The following is a 13,556-nucleotide window of genomic DNA, read 5'->3' as shown; positions in this document are numbered from 1 at the left end:
ACAACAGCGCGATTTCTTAGACATTTTCTGCCTCGCACAACCACTCTGTGGAACCAGCTTTCGCCGGCGGTTTTTCCGAACCGATACGACATGGGAACCCTTCAAGAAAAGAGCCTACTCCTTTCTCAAAGGCCGGCAACGCACCGTCACTTTCCATCAGGTGAGCCTCCTGCTCTTTTGCCACCTATTCCATAAATATATATATATATATATATATACAAAAAAATAACCGTTTTATCCATGTCCATTTTTTTTAATTTATTTGTTTATACAATGTACGCGCCTAATATAGTACGATAGAAAATTAATATTATTTCGATGTAAATAATGGATTACCTGGCATACATTAGTATACAACTAAATATTTAGTAAAAAAAATAAAATTGGTAATGTTTTCAGGAATCGCTTTAGATTTGAGAGAGTGGTCAAAATTTATATTTCATAACAAGCAGCAGCATTAGTTTCGTAGCATCGCAGCAGGTTAGAAAAATGAATCAACTACAGTTGCTGCTAGATTAATATGTTTTGGTTATTTTTCTAGTATTGTGACATTTGATATATTTCTTAAGGCTAACTATAATATTCCTAACTTTCGTACTAATAATGTTACTCCGCGTATAACCTAATACAATTATACAATTATAACTTTATATTATAGAAGTAAATATAATATACTAGAATTAGATAAATAAAATAAACTCCGATCATTCGAAAAGTTCCATGGAGTCTAAATTCTTTTCAGATATAAATTAAAAAATATATATTGAAGTTTATTATTTTTTACAAAACAACATCCCGGGCTATTAATAATATTGGAGTTCGAGTGTCCCTTCGGGATATTTTTGGCAAAGTAGTATTCCCTCTTAAACGATATCCTGTGTTTACAGTTGCGTCACAGTTTATTTACAGAAGCAATACGAATATAAACAACAATATTAATTTATTATAATGTTATATTTTTTCTGCTTGCTTTATTATTTTTTTTTAATTATTATAATGTAATTATTGTAACGTCACTTATGTTTTACATGTCCTTTCCTTTAATTGCCCCTTCTATTTGAATTAATGTAATGTATGTACCTTTAATTAATATTGTTAATAAAATTATTGTTTTGATAGTATCAGAAATATTTATCTGTATAAGAGAAGTAAAGAGAAACTTTAAACGCCAAGTTTCTGCTACGACTCAGAACAGTTAATATACCCTCAGTTTATATCCTGGGATCGGGTATTTGAAGATATATTTAAGTTTTCCAATTAATAAATTTCAATTCATGTTAAAACTTCAATAAATAAGACTAACATTATGAAATGGATATAATAGATATAATAATTTAAAAGCATTTGTAAGAACCTACTTAAAATCAATATTTTGACTTTGTTTATATTGTTGTCAATTGATTAACAATTAATTCTATAGCTTAGAAATACAAACGGCACAGACTGGGAATAATATTTTTTATACACATACGTCAATAATAATATTTATTTCTGACCATACTTATGGAGGTAAAAAAGAAACAGCTTGTAAATGTCACACAATAATAATTGTTATTCCTAGTCTAGTACTAATACTATTAACTCAATAGGTTCCTAATTGGTTATAGATTAAGCCTGTATGTATTTCAATGAACTTTTTTTTAATTTATATAAGCAGCGTCTTTGTCTCCTGTATCAAATCGTGGAAGTAAACCCACATACTTACAATGTAAAGAAGCAAATGCAAGAGAATAGAAACCACTTCGTAGGCTTATTTTTCATAAGCAGGAAAATAAAATGAAAGCAACATATCTTGCTACTAGAAGACTTCAAAATATGAAGTGAATGAATGAAACATTTCGAACTCAATATGTAAGAGTTAAGCAGTAAGTTATGATATATTTTTTTAAAGTTTTGAAAGCCACATCTCGTTTTCATACATAATGCAATAAAAGAGGATGTTCTTTGGAATTTTCGTGGAATACACCCGAAATAAAATTCAATGACATTAAGACCAGTAGCACTCGGTAACTGTGAACTGGCTGAGTGTACTTGGAGACTGTTATGTTACAAACACTGGTTTCGTCATGATGATACCGCTACTTTCAGTTACAGCTCGACCATTATACATTATTTTTGTAATGCGTCGGCATTACAAAAATACTAAGTTTAACTTATACGAATATTTATGGCTGATTTCAGAGATACAGAGCAAAAATAATTATGAAAGAAACCATTAATTTAGCATTACATGATTATTGCCTAGAATCTAGATCAACGAGGCGTTGTTTTTTATATGAAATAACGGGTGACTGGTACCCATCCGCCAATATACCCCATTTTGGCTTGCTTGGATGGCGATTGCAATTTAATTAATGATTATACATAACTAAATGTAATATTTGTAATTCTTAATAACAGGTAATCAATTTCCAAAAAAAATGTAACCATCGCTATTTTGTAGATTTTTTTTTTGTTCAATTTGTAATTATAGTTACTTGTAATGACCAAGTTAACAAATAAAACTTCATAAATTGCAATTAGGGAACTGTGCAACTAAAGGCACAAGAGGCATAATAACTTAGTTGCCAAGGTATCAGAAATGATTAATATTTTTATGGCAGCTATGTGCGGCGGTGAATACTTACAATTAGGACATTTTGTCTGTTTGTTTATTTCATTCAAAAAAAAAAACATTAAATTATTGCATTAAAAAAGTGATAACTTCTTATGGGAGGGTAAACCGCTTCGTTACGTAACGCGTTACGGCGCCAATCTGTCTGGCTTTCCTTTCTCTTATGCGTTTGGCAGCGGGGAGAAGTATTTTAGTTTTTAAACATATATAAAATTTAAGCAAATAGATTACTGCTTTCCTTCTATTTAAACAATTTCAACATTAAATACTTCAACTTAGAATAGTTTGAGTTACCACTTCTGTCGATCGTCCCGAGACTTTATAACACGTCGGTATTTTTTGTATACGTGTTATAAAATCAAATAAAAGTACAGCTAGGTTCCTAAGTGCACTTTAGAATCGTTACTTTCGTGACTCCGCATTAATTGTAAAAGAGAAGAACCGACAATAAACCTCAGCATCATATCATATTTATTTTGGCGCATATTTATCTATATTGCGTCCTCGTGGATCATTGCTATAGACAACTACTGAAACTTATGTTCCTTAATATGATTATTTGTTTCGTAAACAGGTCAGCACGTTTGAATCATAAACAGAGGGCCCTCGTGGCACCTGAGCCCGGCGCTAATGATCCTATATCCCTCACACGTCTCATTAACTACATGCTTGTGTTATAAACTTGTTTACTTCCAACAATGCCACCATTAGGTTAATTGGATCTGAAAGTAGGACAAAACTTAGATAAAAATATTGTTTTAATATTTTACTCGCTGCCATATTTACCGGAGCGTGAATAAAAGCACTTATAAAATAGGTTGATTAAATAAAGGCTCTGCAGATTTTAACTTAAACTAAAATGTTCCCTATTTTACATGTCCTACTTTTTTTATACATTACGTATATTTATTTGTGTTAATTAATTAATTCTAATGAGCTTTATTTTATTTTCAACAAATGAATGAAATGAATAGAAACACAAAATTGCATTTTAACTTATTTTATTTAAGAATTATATAATTTTGGTTCATCTATGCCATAATGCAATAGATTAATTCATACGAGTATTTCCCTCTTGATCAATTATAGCATACATGTCGTAGAATATTATGCATTTAAATTGTTATAGATTATGAAAGTTCCCTTGAGTAACATTATGTCACGACTCGAGCGCATTTTCATTTGATCCATATTTCATGATCATAAATTTTAAAAGCAAATTAACGTATGTGTAAATGATGCCCGCTGCCGCTCTCCGCTATTACGCCATTTCACTAATAAAATTATTTGACCGCATTTATTACTTAGCGGGGATCTCTAAAACGCTTTTATGGAGTATTATGAAAAGCTTCTAGAGCTTTATATTTCGGCATTGTCCTTTAAGTTCTTACGAGATTGTTTTTAACTTTGTATAATGAAATTGTACTTTTCTTCGTTTTAATTTTTCTTAGGTAGGTATGTAAACTGGCAAATGGACCAGCTGACGATAAGTAGTCACCGCTGTATAATAATAATAAAACAACATATTTAAAAATATTTTTGATTACATATTTATCGCCTTTATAAAAATACATTAATACGCGTAAATTATATATTAAATTCTTTTAATATTTGACATTGTTTGTTTACATATACCATCGCTATCCAACCTAATAAATAAATATTTAAAAAACAATAGAGAAATAAATAATTGTAGATAAGTACTTATTTTGTGTCTTTAATTCACCTCGTGCTCGTCGGTGAAGAAAAATATCGTAACAAAAGCGGCACGTGTCTTATTGTAATAAAATTCTGTCACATGTGTACCCACCAACAGAAATTGGAGTAGCGTGTGACAGTTCAAAACCTTCTCCTCCAAAGGAATCAAAGCTTAGCCCAGCAGTGGGACATTTACAGGCCGTAACCAAATTTTATTTATCAATAAAACATTGTATTATTATTTGTCATCAAATATTTTGCCGTTTCCTTCGTCTCCGCTTCATCTTTTCAATCTAAAAATATTTGCCATGTTCGCTTCGTAGCTTTTTGTTGAATATCAGTACATAATGAAATAGTTCTGGGACGTTTTTAATATAAACATATTTTAATCTACTTTGATATTAAATTCCTATTTTATGAAGTAAATATTGATAATGGAGGACAAAGCGTTGAGGTCAATAATAGTGGTTTCAACTTAATATACTTTGAAATAAATTAAAATCGCCCGACTCGATTTTCACGTGGGCGTAATATCGATGAACCAAAATATCCCATTGGATAAAATACGTATCGTAATTTGAGGTCACACTGATTCTAGGCATTCATGAGCATTGTCATCAATTCAATATAAATTGTCGAGTAGTTCCAGGATTTGCCGACGAATTTCTGTTCTTAGTAAAGGAAAAAGCCATAAATTGAATTTATTCCTGCGTAAATAATAAGTATTACAGGAAGACTACGAAGTGTAAATCTTAATTTAAGGTTCAGTCATGAAAAAAAAAGAATTCATATAAAAAGTATTTTAGTCCGAACTGTTGAACGTACACATATTCTCAGTGGACACTTATGGTATGGACATTATATTTTTATTATTGCTCAATGGGTTGCATAAACACAGATGTGCTATCAATTTCTTCATTCATATCATGTTGGGATAGCAATCTGACGACTTAATCCTCGGCATCTTACAACAGTACCAAGACGACATCTTAAAAGCTATAGAAAATGAACCAACCGTAAATACAATTGTATACAACAACAACAGCCTGTATTCCCACTGCTGGGCTAAAGGCCTCCTCTCCCTTTGAGGAGAAGGTTTGAAACATATACTACCACGCTGTTCCAATGCGGGCTGGTACAATTGTATATTATTTAACAATTTATATAACAGCGTAGAATTTCTGTTAACAAATAATTTGAATAGTTGTGAAGGTTCAATATGAAACCTTTTTGCCGTTTTATTTTCTCTATCGCGTCTGTAATCGCTGTCAATAGAAAATATGTCAACTTCGATGTTCCTGGGAGTGATGAAGATAAATTGTCGAAGTCAAAGTAAAGGCGGGCGAACCCATATATTTCGTAGAAATAATTTAATTTGCGAACATTATGAAAATATAATATGTACAAATAATGGTAGTCTTGACAATGTCGACATCTTTGTGATAAAGTAATGATATCTTTGGTAGTTTGTATTGTTAGAAAATAGTTTATATTTTCTCCATTTTTAGAATAATAATATGCTTGAAAAATGTAACGCCTACGTATACCTACTAATTTAAAGAAAACTTTATTTATTTTAGATACTTTGTGTGTCTATCTATTGTAAAGTCGTATCATTACGTCGTATCGTAAAAGAAGAAAAATAAACGCGCCATCTTAATTTTTTACCAAATATCGTATTCATTTACTTGTGTGGGTTTACTTTTTGACGCTTTGTCAACTTCGAGAGCCTATCTAGACATATAAATTATTATCAAAGATATTTGTTTTGTTATTTTATACATTTAATTTTATATAAAATCACTATCAATAAAAATAATGACATCATTTTATAATACCTAAATAAAAAATCTACTAAAACAATAATCCTTATTTATACTGGAAGATGCGGGTTTCGTAGAAGCTTTTAGTTCATAATATTACGTAGTATGTAACTGCGTTTTGCGGTTTTACCCGCATCGAATTTAGACTATTGAAGCGTGATTTTCGTGTTCTTGTATATGTATAAAATAGCAATATCGATATGCTGGTATTAATAATATAGAGCTTTATGATATCTCAATACACGCTTTCGATAAAAAAAATCGCTTAATTTGTCTTTGTAAATTCTTATTTTGAAATACTTCAACGAAAGGTATATGACGTTTTAAAATAGTTTAAAACATTTAATAATTATTTTATATTATTCCAAGAAAGTTCATTAACCAGAGAAAAATAATACGTCTGGTCGTCGTAAAGAAAATAATCGGAATTGCAATCCGAGTTACATTAACTAACTAAAAATAATTTAGGAACTCATCTGATTTTATCTGAACGCTTTTAGTTTGAAACATGTTAAAAATTTTCCGGTGAACTGGCTAACTCGAATCGCAGTACCGTAATTTGTATTAAGCCATTAGACAAAACAAAGCAAAGAGCAGTTAAAACAATCCACTGGCAAAAATAAACAACAAGTGTCACACACTCGCTGCCGTAGGTTATACTTTAACTTTGCCATTTTGTAAACTATCTCATAAAACGATACACCAGTAATAATGTAAATCTACCTAAAAAGCCATTAACTTTCAACAACCTTGTTGAAACCACATAAATGTAAATGAAATGCATAGAATTGTAAACATAATATATTAATTATATACAATTTGATGTATCTTCAATTAGAAATATGTAGGTAATTAATGTTTTATGTTTTAAATAGAATGCTGGTTTCAATATGTGATTGTAATACAATAATTATGATATTATAAACTTTTAACAGATATAAATCAATAACTAACCTGCTGCTATACTCGTACGAAATTTATAAAACGTTACCTTTTTACACAAACTGCCGCCCCCATTTTACCCCCTAGAGGGATAAATTAAAAAAAGACGCCTATGTCCTTCCCCGGGAGTCAAACCATCTCCATACCAAATTTCATTTGAACTGGTTCAAGCGTGAAGACATATACGGACAGAGTAACTTTTGCAATTATAATATTAGTATATTGTAATAGTTTGTTTTATTTCGTCATATTTTGAGTCTATTGTGTTTTAGCTTTAATATGTTTCTGTATAGCATTGTTACCTGCTGGCATAGTTGGTCTAGTCTAGTGTATACTAAGGTTCGGGTTTGTACCCGGGTAACTAAAAGGTAAAAAGGTTTATCGCCGAAAAAGTCCTGCTACCTGGAGTCTGGAAATTAGCAGAGTTTATACTCTCTCTCAGCACATAAACTCGTTAGGCCTGCTCCCAGACTCTTTTCGTCCGTGTCGGATTTGCCATCCTATCGGATTATGGGGGGGGGGGGGGAGAACAGAGGGTGCATTTGTGTTTACGTACACACTTGCGGTCTATAGTAAGTCCTACGCCGATCAAGTAATCTGCCTTGAGAAGGGCACCGTGAGCGAAATCGAAGTAAAAATTCATCAAATAAATATTAAATTGAATACATTATTATAACTATAAATCTCCGGACATAAGATCTCATTAAGAAAATATTTTTCCTGGTAAAAACATACATTATTTATGATACTGATATAGGGTTTAAATATTATATATTATAATTTATATAATATAGTTTTTTTTCATTAATAATTTGCACACACGCGAAGCCGGGTTGGATTGATAGTATAAATATAAAATATAGCAGGCTATAAGAATATCAACGAAGACTTGTTTTAAATAATTTGATTAATGATCGGTCTCATTTGATAGACTTAAAAAATTCTTTGTAATCTAACTTGTAACATAATTTACGTAGTAATGAAGCTGTTCATTTTTGATTTACATAAATAATGTAAAACCAACCGCTACAATCTTACTTAAAAATAAAGTTGATTAAAAATTAATAAGATTGACTTAATTATGATTTAACAATTTCAAGCTTATTACAGCTTGAAATTACTAAATAGTATAAATTACTAAAAATATATATGAACGAAATTACTAACAAAATATTATCCAACAGCTTAAATTGTGCTATATATTATACACTAGCAAAACACGGTGAGAGGTATCCTGCCTTATAAATACGAATTATTCTTAAGCGGTAAGTATAAATGTTGATGCTGCATATCCATTTGGCGGCATATCACAACGTAGTGGATAGTTTTATCTAAAATTATCCCTATGATAAAATATTATTCTGCACCAAATCATGGTAATAGCCAAAACGATGATGAAGTCTATAAATTCTAATATAAAGACTTACTAACATATTCTTCAATATACAAGTAATAAATTTATACTACATACATGTGTATATTCCATTGCTGAAATGGCCCATTTGTTAAAACCACAGTATTTTAACCGATAATTGCGGGTTTAAAACTCAGACAGTAACATTATTTCCATGAGCTTAATTCGTGCTTAAGTGACTTCATGCTCTGCTAGAAGGCAAACATTGTGAAGAAATCTGCTAGTCAAACTCTTTTAATGGAGAGGAGGCCTTAACCCAGCTGTGGGAATTTTACAATCCTTCGAGAATTTTAAAAAGTACCTATTATTATAAAAGGATTAAAGAGGCGTTAATCGTTGTTTTTGACAACTCACAATATTTTGTAATCCGTAAAAAGTTTAATTAATTCTGAATTACTGAAATATACAAAATATTTCTGTCAAATAAAAATAAAATATTGTAAACTTTTAAAACGTTATATTATGACGCCGTATATCAAATATAAAATATTAAATTCATGTTTATTTATTTTTAACACAAAGGATTACTAGCATACAATATCGTTTTTCGAACATCAATAATGTAATTCTCTAATTCATGAAATAAAATTTCCACTTTAATTTTTATTTTTTAATCGACGTCTGGATTTTCACAGTTATAAATTTAAAGTTTCACGGCTTTACATTTGGCGAACTCGACATAGTAAATATACCGTATTAATCATCTATTCAATCACTTCAAGCAATTTCTCCTTTACCGATTCTCGTCAAAGAGATCTATGCCTTCAATCTCTATTGAGCACGAAGTACGTCAAGGGAAAATTAAAATGTCACCAGCAGTATGTTCGTACGATTACAAATACGAGGTCACTTGAGGGATAGATAGACATCTTTTCTGAATGAGATGAAACATTAAGTGAGACATGATTTTGCATGACATCAAAATAAACTATGCTTTATTTCAGGTGGTCTTAATAGATCGTACTGAAAAAAAACAAGAAGGCATATCAAAATAACATAAATAAGATGATGAGAGATGCAATAAAAACAGATAACATTTACTTAATTCTGCCACGGTTCCTCTATAATTTGGCTGTCTGCCTCGTTGGTCTAGTGGCTAGCTATAAGGCTGCAGATTCTGAGATTATAGGTTCAAACCCTATGTCGGACCGATAAAAAAGTGCTGGGTTTTTCAATTGGAACATACTCAGTAACTGGCTGGAGTCGGAAAATTAATAGTATGCACACTCCCGTGCCTCGAAAAGAACGTTAAGCCGTCAGTCCTGCCTGCCAGTATCTCTGTCGCTCTGGATTGTGAGAGTGAGGTGTGTGTGTAGAGTGTGTATCTGTGTTCGTGCACACGCACACATATGCAATGTAATATGTCCTGCGGAGTCCGCTGTTCTCCCTTGAGATGACTGCCGTGGACGAAATTTGTCAGGACGTCATTTTATTGTTATTGCCTCAGGTTTGTAATGAAAATTCTACAAATTCGTACCGGCTTGAAACTCAATACTTACTTTTTCATAGATTAACAAAATATTTCCATTTATCAATGTATACGAAATACGCAAGCTTGAATAAATAACAAGAATACGATTATTTAGAATATATATGTTACGCTGAATATCAATAAAATAAGAGAGATTGGTTATTATCAAGAGGAAATACATATATTAAAGTATTTTAGTAGAACTGAAATATTGCTATTTAAAGACAATATTACAAGGCAAAATACGAAATTTCACTTGAAGTAGGGTAAGCTCTTGGGAGTTTATAACAATATTCACTTTTGTTTATGCTTATTTTATGCCCTTAATATTAATAAAATATATTCTGAAATAGCAGTGCCAGTCTGAATGATTTCGGTCATGGGGGAAATTTTCAAGACAAAACAAAGACTCTCAATTTCCTCGCCCTTATACTCCGATTAAATAACAAACCGAAACTACGGGAAATAATTTACCACCAAACCACTTAACCCTTCGGGTGCCTGGTGGGTCTGACAGACCCGTCACTTCAAAAAATCAACGATAACTTTTAAATTTTTGGAGCAAACCCGCTGCACTCCTGAGTAGCTTCGCGATACAAACTAACGGCTATTTTGACTACTCTCCCGCTGTCCACAACGTACACCCATCCGAACAACACGCATTTCATGTGCGCTTGGGTCTCAGGGACCCGACCAGGCACGCGGCGTAACTTTTAATCTTTAAGCTATTATTTTTGTTTTGGCTCTTTAATTTATATTGGATGGTAAATTATTTGTGGAAAAAATATGAATACAGTTATAATGGCTGGGCGATTAATAAATGATGAAATGAGATAAATTTTGAAGAAAATGAAGATGAGGATGTAATTTTTGATGAAAGTGAATGTGAGTCAGACACATGATTCTGATGATGACAAGGAAGAAGTAAAAGTCTATAACGAACCAAATAACAGTGATACATTATACACAACCAAATGAAAGTGATTTATATGTCCCAGCCATTATGTAATTTTGGTCACAGATCAATATATAAAGGTCTTGATTATTATTTCTGGATTCTCAACACTACTGGCATAAACGCAAAAGTTAGTAATATGTTAAACAATTCTGATACAATTACAACTAGAAGGAACTTTATAAAAAAATGGGCATGGTATTGACTGCTCCACATCAGACTAAACGACGTAATAGTTGAAAGAAACAAAATCTCACAAATACTTTACGTAAGAAATCAGCTCTCATTTAGGGGAACCCTCAGAACCACCACCCAAAAGACATGATACTGGTAGAAAAATGTATTGTTATGCATGCCCTAGCCAAAAAGATCTCAAGTCTGAATACATCAGTGTCTCTTGCTCATATTTGCTTGGAACACGCAATTTTCGTTTGCGAAAATTGTCACATAAATACTGATTAGTTATAAGCAATACCTTTGTTACTTTTAGATTAAAATATAATAGTTTGTAAGTTGATTAATTAGTGCCTTAAATTAATGTGAAGTCTGATTGTTGATCACAATTAAAAAGTTTAATATTGTTGATTTAAACATAAGTGTTTATTTTTATTACGTAAAATTAGAGTCTTTTTAATTTTTTTAATGTGACTTTGTAGAACTTTAGTTTCATTTTATTTTTAATTCATATAACTAAACAGCTCTAAAATAAATATAAACACATTATTTGGCGTTCTGACTAATGAAATAAGTAAAAAACAAGCATTTAGTTACCGGGTCCCACAGACCCACCAGGCACGCCATGAAGTTTTACCCACCAGGCACCCGAAGGGTTAAGCTGAGCCGAGTCGAGAACTTCTCACCAAAAATAATTACAATTACTTTTTATTGTTTTGACCCGGCGTTTAAACCCAGGAACTCAGTATCTGTAGCATTGTAAGTCAGCCAGTAGACCAAGGAGGCAATAACTTGTGGAATAGTAACCATAAAACCTTTATTAATAGTACAGTGTAGACATAATGGTTAACCTCCCTTGTAAAGTAAGGCACAAAGGCATATTGACGTTTATTAGCCAACGTTGGTATAATTTTGAACTAAAGGCAGTTAAGGCAACAAATATCAAACGGTAACACAATTTATACATCAACATCATCCAGGGCATTGTAATTAAGTTTTAATATAAGATGTTTTTTTAATCATAAATACGAAATCATAAATCTGAAAAAAAATTAAATATAGTGAATGTTATTAAAGAATGAAAAAAATAAACTAGAATAAAAGATAATCAATATGTTTCGTTATGTAAAGTGTGACAATTATCAATATAAAAAAGAATCTAATGATAATAATTTTGCTATACAAGATATTTTTCTTTAAATTATCTATATTGAGATTCCAAGAAATTATGCTCGTTTTCTTTGCTGGGCTTTATAGTCGCATGTTCTTTCAAAGTTCTCTCTACATCAAGGTAATTTACCAAATTATAAACAGTTATTTGCATAATGGTATCTTGTGCTGTAGCTCTTAAATAACTTTGTTCATAAAATTTTACGATAACATAAATATTATTCTTTTGTAGTAGTACAATATATTTACAAGATAATTATATTTTCGTTATTTCGTAGGAACGAAACGGTAATTTACTCGAATATAAAAGCAGTTATCTTTCACGTTAATTTATTTTTTATGTTATTGGTAGCAAACAAGTAGGAGTCTCACCTTAAGACAACTTACTGCCGTGAAATCTGCAGGAACAGGTGGCTAGCGGGTGCGCTGACAGACTTAAAGAAATGAGTACGCTCATTTCTTTGTTCGAAAATGCCGCCGGTGAAAGGCAATTCCAGAGGTGGGTATGCGAAGCAGAAAATATCTTAAAAATTGTACTGTTCATGATTTTCCGAATTCCAGGTGGTGCGGGTGAAACTTGTGATACAATTATTAACATTCAAATTTCAATAATTATGGCAATTATTTGTTTAGCTGTACTATTTTATTTTCAAACAATGCAATCTCTATACTGAAATATAGATTAGGTACCAGAGTGTTTACAAATTCTAGGGATTTATAACAGTAAATAATTGCATTACGTGCCAACTATGAAAATTTGCCTATATCCAGTAAATAATGTACTATTCAATATAGTCTAGTATTAATATGTAATGTGGTTGCAGTATTGAGTTTCTGGGATATACTTCAATTCACTGTTTATAAATGATTTACTGTACTATTTATGTGCTCTATACTATGTATTCCGATTAGTACTGAATAATTATAACCTATACGTAAAGAGCAATCCCACTAGATCACATGCATAAAATATATCAAAATTATTAACTATCAATTATATGACAACTGTGCTAATGAATTATGCCTATTTCCTAACGACTTGGAATATGTTCTTAAAATAGTTCATAGAATAATAATGACTAACAATAATAAAATATAAAATACGAGAGTTAACCAAATTGTTATCAGAATCACAAAAAATGCAACAAATACTTGTACAGTGTATATTCAAAGCTAAATTAAAATCATTAAAGTCGGAGAAAATTTCGTCCTTTCTTTAAAAATTGTCGTCTCCGAATTGCTGCCAAAAGCTTAAGCCTAGATATATATAAATCCGGAAGGCAGATTAAACCGGT

This window comes from Vanessa cardui, chromosome 7 (assembly GCF_905220365.1).
Source record: "Vanessa cardui chromosome 7, ilVanCard2.1, whole genome shotgun sequence".
Taxonomy (NCBI): domain Eukaryota; kingdom Metazoa; phylum Arthropoda; class Insecta; order Lepidoptera; family Nymphalidae; genus Vanessa; species Vanessa cardui.
Note: the sequence above shows the minus strand (reverse complement) of the source record.